Source organism: Labrus bergylta, chromosome 23 (assembly GCF_963930695.1).
Source record: "Labrus bergylta chromosome 23, fLabBer1.1, whole genome shotgun sequence".
NCBI classification, from domain to species: Eukaryota; Metazoa; Chordata; class Actinopteri; order Labriformes; family Labridae; genus Labrus; species Labrus bergylta.
The window spans coordinates 18,782,854-18,790,920 of NC_089217.1; the positions used below are offsets into that span (position 1 = coordinate 18,782,854).

Sequence of the window (8,067 nt, forward strand, 5' to 3'; positions counted from 1 at the left end):
CAGAAGGAAGTGGACGTTCGGTTCGCGGCTCTTTTTTCGGCTGCTCTGGTTCCGGAATTAAATTTTCCCATTCAAATCCTCCATTGATTTTTCACAAAATCCTTATATCAAGAGATTGGCGCCTGGGACCAGGACAACAAGCTACCCCAACACTTGTGACTATAGTACATTCAATTCGGCACCAAAACGGCGTTAAAAACAAAAACAAAGGTATAGGTTCGAGACTGTGTACATCATTTTCGTCCGGAGTCAAGGAACTACCCATCCCACAATCCATTGCGAATAATATCGTTTATTCAGTCTTTCAGGTCTCGCCAGAAAAGACGTTGGGTTGTTACGTTTTCTACTGTTGCTATGGTGATAGCTATGGACGCTATCAACAACGAACCGGAAGGAAGTGGACGTTCGGTTCGCTGCTCTTAAAACGGGTTACATCAGACCCTAGATATCAAACTAAGCTCCTATACAATAAATAATGATTTCTGTTACATTTGTATGGATGTCTTTCATTACAACCAAATTTAATAAAACGATTGGAACAGATCGATGCATATTAGCAACATTATAAACTATAAAATGTAACAATCCTTGATACAGAGAGACAATACTGTACAAATTGTGTGATTTATATGATTTTATTTAACAAAATAATCCTGACAGATTAATACTATCTTTTAAAACAGGTTTGATTTGACCACTTTTTTTACAATATATATAGTCTAGATTATTTTACAAAACCTATTCGGCTTTAATATTATAAAAGGAGATATACATTTTTTACAACCCTAATTATGTTCCCTCTGTGCACAACGCCAGACATAACTACCAAAATTCCCGTTTCTAGAATAACATTCAAAATATCCAAAATGAACTGATATTTGTACTTTATTTTAACATAGATTATATATCACATGCCATTACTGTTGTTGTTTACGTCCCACCATCAGCTGTAGCCGCTAGCGCGAGTGACGTCATCCACACTATGACCGCGGGACCACAAACCCAGCATCCCAGCACCCTCATACTGATCAGCGGGGACTTTAATCATGTCTCTCTCTCCCCTGTCCTGACGAACTTTAAACAGTATGTGCACTGTGCTACAAGAGGGAATAAAACCCTGGACCTCCTGTATGCCAACGTGAAGGGAGCATACAGCTCTTCTTCTCTCCCCCCTCTTGGGGAATCAGACCACAACCTCATCCACCTTGAGACCACCTACAGGCCCCTGGTGAAGCAGCAGAGGGCCAACACAAGGACTTTGAAGGTTTGGTCTAAGGATACAGAGGAGGCCCTGCAGGAGTGCTTCAATGTCACAGACTGGGAACTGTTTAAGGAGGAATATGGTGATGACATTGAAGGCCTCTCTCACTGTATTACAGACTACATCCATTTCTGTGAGGACACCATAGTCCCTACCAAAACGGTCTGCTGCTTCTCAAATAACAAACCATGGATCAATAAAGACATTAAAGCTCTCCTCAACAGAAAGAAGAGGGCCTTCATGACTAGGGATCGTGAGGAGCTCAAGGCTGTCCAAAGGGAGTTAAAGAAGAAGCTGAGAGAGGCCAAGAACAACTACAAGGACAGGATTGAGGCCAAGATGGGACAGAACAACTCAAATGAGGTGTGGAATGGCATGAAGCAGATGACGGGCTGCAGCAGGCCGGAACCCAGAATTAAAGGAGACCCAGTATTTGCTACTGAGTTGAACCTATTTTTCAATAGGTTTGACACATCCCCCGACCCAGTGAGCTCAAATACTGGGTCTAGGTCTCCCCCCACCACCTCAGCCTTCATTCACACCTCTGCTGGAGACTCTGCTCTTCCTCCCATCAAGGTCCTGACCACCTCCCCCCCCCTCTCTCAGCTCCTCATCAGCAGCTTCAAAAGACAGCCCCCCCTCATCCCCCAGCTCCCTCCCTTCAGGTACCTGCATGACAATAGACAGTTCTCCACACCCCTCCCCCGCTCACTGTCCCACTCTCACTCTTACTACCAGCCAGGTACAAAGAGAACTCTCCAGACTCCACATTAGAAAAGCCAGTGGACCAGACAACATCAGTCTCAGGATCCTCAAGGTGTGTTTTGGGCAGCTTGCAGGAGTCTTTCAGCACCTCTTCAACTTCTCCCTGAGGCTGATGAAGGTGCCTGACCTGTGGAAGACCTCCTGCATCATCCCGATACCAAAGAAAGGTCGTCCCAGCGCTCTCAATGACTGGGAATGAAGACATTTGAGAGGCTGGTTCTCCAGCACCTGAGGACCCTGCTCACTGCTTTCCAGGATCCGTTGCAGTTTGCATATCAGAGGCACATTGGTGTGGAGGATGCTATCATCTTCCTGACCCACAAAGCCCTGTCACACCTGGAGAAGAAGGGAAGCACTGTGAGAGTCATGTTCTTTGACTTCTCCAGTGCTTTCAATACCATCCAGCCCTGCCTCCTGAGGGACAAACTGCTGGATATGCAGCTGCACCCTGACATCTCAGCCTGGATCTTCAACTACCTCACGGGCCGGCCACAGTATGTCCGAGTCGATGGCTGTGTCTCTGATGTAGTAACGGGCAACACAGGAGTACCTCAAGGAACTGTTCTGGTGCCTTTTCTCTTCACTCTCTTCACATCAGACTTCAGGTTTAACTCTGGTTCCTGCCACCTCCAAAAGTTTTCCAACGACTCCTCCATTGTTGGGTGCATCACTGATGACGAGAAGGAGTACAGAGGACTGTTAGAGAGCTTCGTCACATGGTGCGAAAGCAACCACCTGAAGCTCAACATCAGCCAAAACAAAGGAGGTGGTAGTGGACTACCGGGAGAAGAAGAGGCCCCTTGCCCCAGTCATCATCCAGGGGGAGGAGTGGAGAGGGTGGACTCATACAAGTACCTTGGGGTCCACATCAACAATAAACTGGACTGGTCCCACAACTCTGACGCCCTCTTCAGGATGGGACAGAGCAGGATGTTCTTCCTGAGGAGACTCAGATCGTTCAGTGTCTGCAACACACTCCTGAAGACCTTCTACCAGTCTGTGGTGGCCAGGGCCCTCTTCTTTGCTGTGGCGTGCTGATGGGATGGTATCAAGACTGGTGAGGCAAACAGGCTGAACAAGCTGGTGAGGAAGGCCCGCTCTGTAGTGGGTCTGGATCTGGACAGTTTGGAGACAGTGGGTGAGAGGAGGATGAAGGACAAAATCTTATCCATCCTGGATAACTCCTCTCACCCTCTACATGGTGAGCTGTGGCAGATAGGCAGCTCCTTCAGCCAACGCCTCATCCCCCCAGGTGCAAAACAGAGCGCTTCAGGCGCTCCTTTGTGCCCACTGCCATAACAACAGCAGCCTATGACAACAATAACAGTCCATCCTTGACACTAAACTTCACTCCCATAAAACACTACCTACATGACCTGCTTCATTATTATCATTGTATTATTGTATTATTATTATTACTTAGGTCAATATATATATACATATATACTGTACATTCTATATATTTATTATTATACTAGTCTATATTATATAACATTTCATTATATTACACTATATTGTTCATATTGCACTATATTATATTATTACATTATATTATATAACTGCACTCTGCATTACTGTGGTACAACACTGCCTCTCTTCTCTGCTGTTTACATTACTTGCTGCTATTTATTTATCATACCAAGTCACTTTAATCATCACTTGTCACTTTAACTTGTCATTCTCCTCAAATACTGTCTCAATTTTCAATTCTCCCAGTTAACTTCATTAATTCATTTTTGTACTGTATATACCCCCTGTTTTTGTTTTTTATTGTTATTTATCTTATCTATTCTGTTTTATGTGTATTTGAGCTTTCTTGTCTGTGCTGCTGTAACGCCCGAATTTCCCCTCTGGGGATCAATAAAGTACTATCCTATCCTATCCTATATGTACTATACAATAAATACTTCGGCCACACGTGATCCGTGACATAGTCAGTGAATATATCTTTTGTAACCCTTTTATAATCCTAGTTACAACCTTTTTTTGGAAACGGAAAAGACTACAATTATGGCGCCGTTCAGTATCAAGCTGTATGACTTGACTCTGAGGAATTGTAGTCTTTTAGACAAATCTCAGTGTTTCCCTTACATAAGAAGTTATAAATATTTAATTGAGGGTACACAGGGGAGTTTAATTGGATGGTTAACACATTTATGTTATCAGATATTTAAAAAATAATTGATACATTTGTTAAAATGTATCATAATCATATATAGCAGCTCCCCCTGTTGTTTTGGTGAGCTGACTACCCTCACATGGTACTTTGTTCCAAGACCTCTCTAAAACAGTTATTCCCATGTCTGTAGCCCCTTTTGTTGCTGAGGTATAAGCCTTCAAACATGCCCTTGGTTCAAGGTTCAAAGGTCATTATTTCAAAACAGGGGTCATGTAGAAACCTCATCTTCTCATATGTTACTCTCCAGGATGAGACCTTTCCAACAATGTATGTCATTCAGCTCTAAGCCAAAAACTTGAATATTCTCATTTCATAAGCAAGGGGTCTTGCAGTCATACTTTCATAGAACTCTTTCAAAGCCCAGTCCTTTTATTTTGTATGTTTGTTTGTTTGTTTTGGTGTAAGTATATCATAAAATCTGGGGAACTATAGGCTTGGAGGACAGCCTGAAGTGCCTGGTTTAGAATTATGGCTAAAAGTAAAAATCTCTTATGCTCTTGTCCATGTTAATTCATCCTAGTAGTTTTTTTTATCCTTCTTTCCTTATAGAAGAGTTAATCTAATTTGTCATCATTCATTGTTTTAATATTCAGTTTAATGTCTTTCATAGAGCAACAGGGTTGAACAGGTCAAAAGGCTTCATGTCTCTGCTAGGCCTCAAATGGTCAAATTAGCTATTTTAAGCACCTTTAAGATGAGTTTTTAACATCAGTCTTGTTCACAAAGCATGCAGCATATAGTGGAGAATGACCCTCTGTCTTTTGGAACATTTTCACACTTTTTAACACCCTTTTTTGATGTTTTGATAAAAGTGTTCCAATTGTGAAAGGTTTGGCAAATTGAGTGTGGGGCCTTAAGTGACTTGTGGGTTCTAGGTCAAACGTAAGTGTATGAAAAAGGGATTTAAAATGTGAGTCTACAGAGAGGAGGGAGAGGGGGGGCGGGGGACGCCCTCGGCCTTTAAACTGACAGTGGGCGTGACTGCACGATTGCGCATGTCAGCAGCACACTGGCAGACCATAGCATAATGGGCTTTTTGAATGGGTTTTTGCTTAGATTCCTGGAATGGGATCTTTGGTTAACACAGATTTAAGATGTGTTTTTGCAACCAACCTTAAAAAACATCAGTAAATACCCCCTGAAAGATCTAATAAAGAGGTCGCTCACAAGTGACGATTATCAATACGTCATTATCTGATGTCAGTGTCATGCGCCCGTTTGTAGTTCTTATCGCCGGCCGTTTACTTTATTGATTGCATTTTCTGGTATTAATCTAATCCATTAGGATTATTTTGTTAAATAAAATTGTTTAATCATATAAATCACACAAACTGTACAGCATTGTCTTTATGTATTGTTACATTTTATAGTTTATAATGTTGCTAATATGCATCGATCTGTTCCAATCGTTTTATTAAATTTGGTTGTAATGAAAGACATCCATAAAAATGTAACAGAAATCATTATTTATTGCATAGGAGCTTAGTTTGATGTCTAGGGTCTGATGTAACCCGTTTTAAGAGCCGCGAACCGAACGTCCACTTCCTTCTGGTTCGTTGTTGATAGCGTCCATAGCTATCACCATAGCAACAGTAGAAAACGTAACAACCCAACCGTTCTCTATCGAGACCTGAAAGAATCTTCGTAGAAACGAACAAACTAAAGCTCATAAACATAAACCGAACAAAGATTATGAAGATACAAAGTACATTTGTCACCAGGAAGGTTATCAAAACGACACTTAAGCCTCAAACTATCTTAAAATATTGCATTTTCCGCCAAAAATAGAAGGGATGTCCGCCATGTTTTTTTTTTCGCCAGGGGAAAACCGGGCAGTCACGTGACCTGAGGTATGCCTATACAAAAGAATAGACTAAAGGAAACGTAGACAAGTCACAATTTTAGAGCCCTTATTGTGAAACTACTACGTTTTGCGCTGTGGACCAACGTAGGTATTACACATTTTGACATGAGACTGGGTTGTGACAAAGATGCATCGAACAAATTTACAAAAATAAAATAAACCAAAAAAAAGATGGAATATTTATCCAAATAAATTTGTATTATTAATAACTGTTTATTTTTAAAACTTTAATCTGCCGGAAGTCACTTTGGAATTATTCTTAACTTGACCTAAGGACAATAGTCGTTTACATTTCTTGATCCTACAGCATGCTCTCCCCTTATGAACATTTCATTTACAATTGTTCTCTTATTTACTCTTTTCAATGATCAAAGTTGTGTTTTATTTTTTTCCATTTATATATTGTCTACTTTTCCCTCTCAAAGTTAGGTGTTTCTGTATCTGGTGCATTATTAATTTAAAGGCGGATTATAGACATTTTATAAGACCAGGCCGATACACTGAGGGCCACTCTATAAAATACTTAAGTAATATCCACTGCAATGATCTCAACATGGGAAAAAAAAGTGTTTCGGGACAGAATTGCTCGGGATCTAATATGATGATGTCAGGGGACAAGAAAACAAAGGATCCTTACTTCTGCCCCTTCATCAACTCCGTTTTCCATTGTATGAGCAATTGCACTGCTACATAACTGTCAGTCTGAGTGAGACAACAACTAGCAAGATGTGTGAGTCAAGATGTCACTCTGTGAATTATGTGATTCTCCACATCTTTCTATCAAACCAGGAGTGTACAGGAAAGGTACAATATGTCACATTTTTTTACGCTCTTTACACTAAAATATCTAAATTAATTAAAAATTGACTAAGCTTGTGTTGTAATAACTTTATTTCTATAGTTATGGACTAAGCCTGTTATATATTTGTCACATCTAACAACAATCTAACAATCTACAATCTTACAATACCCACTGCCCCCTAACCTCCCCCCCCCCCCCCCCCCCCATGCAGGAATAAGATAAAACAATAATATACAATTTATATCAGATTCAAATGAACTCTGTTATACAGCTGCACAGCATAATTTATATGGCAAGGTACAGCAGCTGTCTGAATGGAGCTAGTTCAAATTTATAAAGAGTCTGTGCATACTTTAAAGGCTGAATGTGCAACATTTTACACATAAATCCAGCAGAAATCAAGTATATCCTCTGAAAATAACTCTGAGTCATGACTGTCTACAAGGAGTGTGACACCCGAGTCCCTCTGTCTGTGATGTTTTCAGAGCCGTATCTACAGCGTGTTCACATGGACGGGACGGCCGGCCAGCTGCTCCCCTCACTCAGTATTAATCTATTGCATATAGCTCTGTTTACATTTGTCAATAATTCAGTTTACTTAGTCCGATCACTGTCCACTTATATCTATATTCTACTGCATCTATTTTGTATTTTAACTTTAGTATTTAATTTGGTATTTTATATTTTTAGTTCAAAGTTTTTAGCCTTCTTTGTTATGCTCCTGCTCTGGGTGCCTTTGAATTTCCCCCAGGGGAAAAACAAAGTTTCTTGAAATTAATAGAATTGAATTTATCCTGCTTCATGGAATACCCCTCTGGTCCTCACAGTTATGACATTATTACCCTCCTGATGTCACTTGTTGATGAATAGCCAGCCTGTCTCCTCAACACAAACTCTTTTAATCAGGACTTTAGCATTCATAGCGTAGAGCAGGGGTCCCCAAACATTTCAGCTTGGGACCCTCAAAATAACTGTGCTGGAGACTGGGGTGCCCCACTGTCCATATTTTAGTAATTCATTGTAAGAAAGGCTAGAAGCAGAACCCAAGTAATCTCCATGTATAAACTTAAGGACTGAGTGGACATACAAAATGTAATAATCAAGCAGACAGCTGATATCTGTGTGTTTTTATTTGTGGGGAGTAGATGAACACCTTCATTGTTGCAATTCTGTACAAACTTACATTTAATGGACTT

The 8,067-nt window shown here is 40.8% G+C and overlaps 1 protein-coding gene and 1 long non-coding RNA gene across 2 annotated transcripts in view; both read right to left on the bottom strand.

Annotated features, from left to right (window-relative positions):
• The window catches only part of LOC110004479 (uncharacterized), a 73,908-nt gene that overhangs the window by 63,480 nt on the left and 2,361 nt on the right, over positions 1–8,067 (bottom strand). The gene's annotated exons all lie outside the window — the stretch shown is intronic.
• Positions 1–8,067, bottom strand: part of LOC110006081 (NXPE family member 3) — a 37,596-nt gene that overhangs the window by 24,291 nt on the left and 5,238 nt on the right. The gene's annotated exons all lie outside the window — the stretch shown is intronic.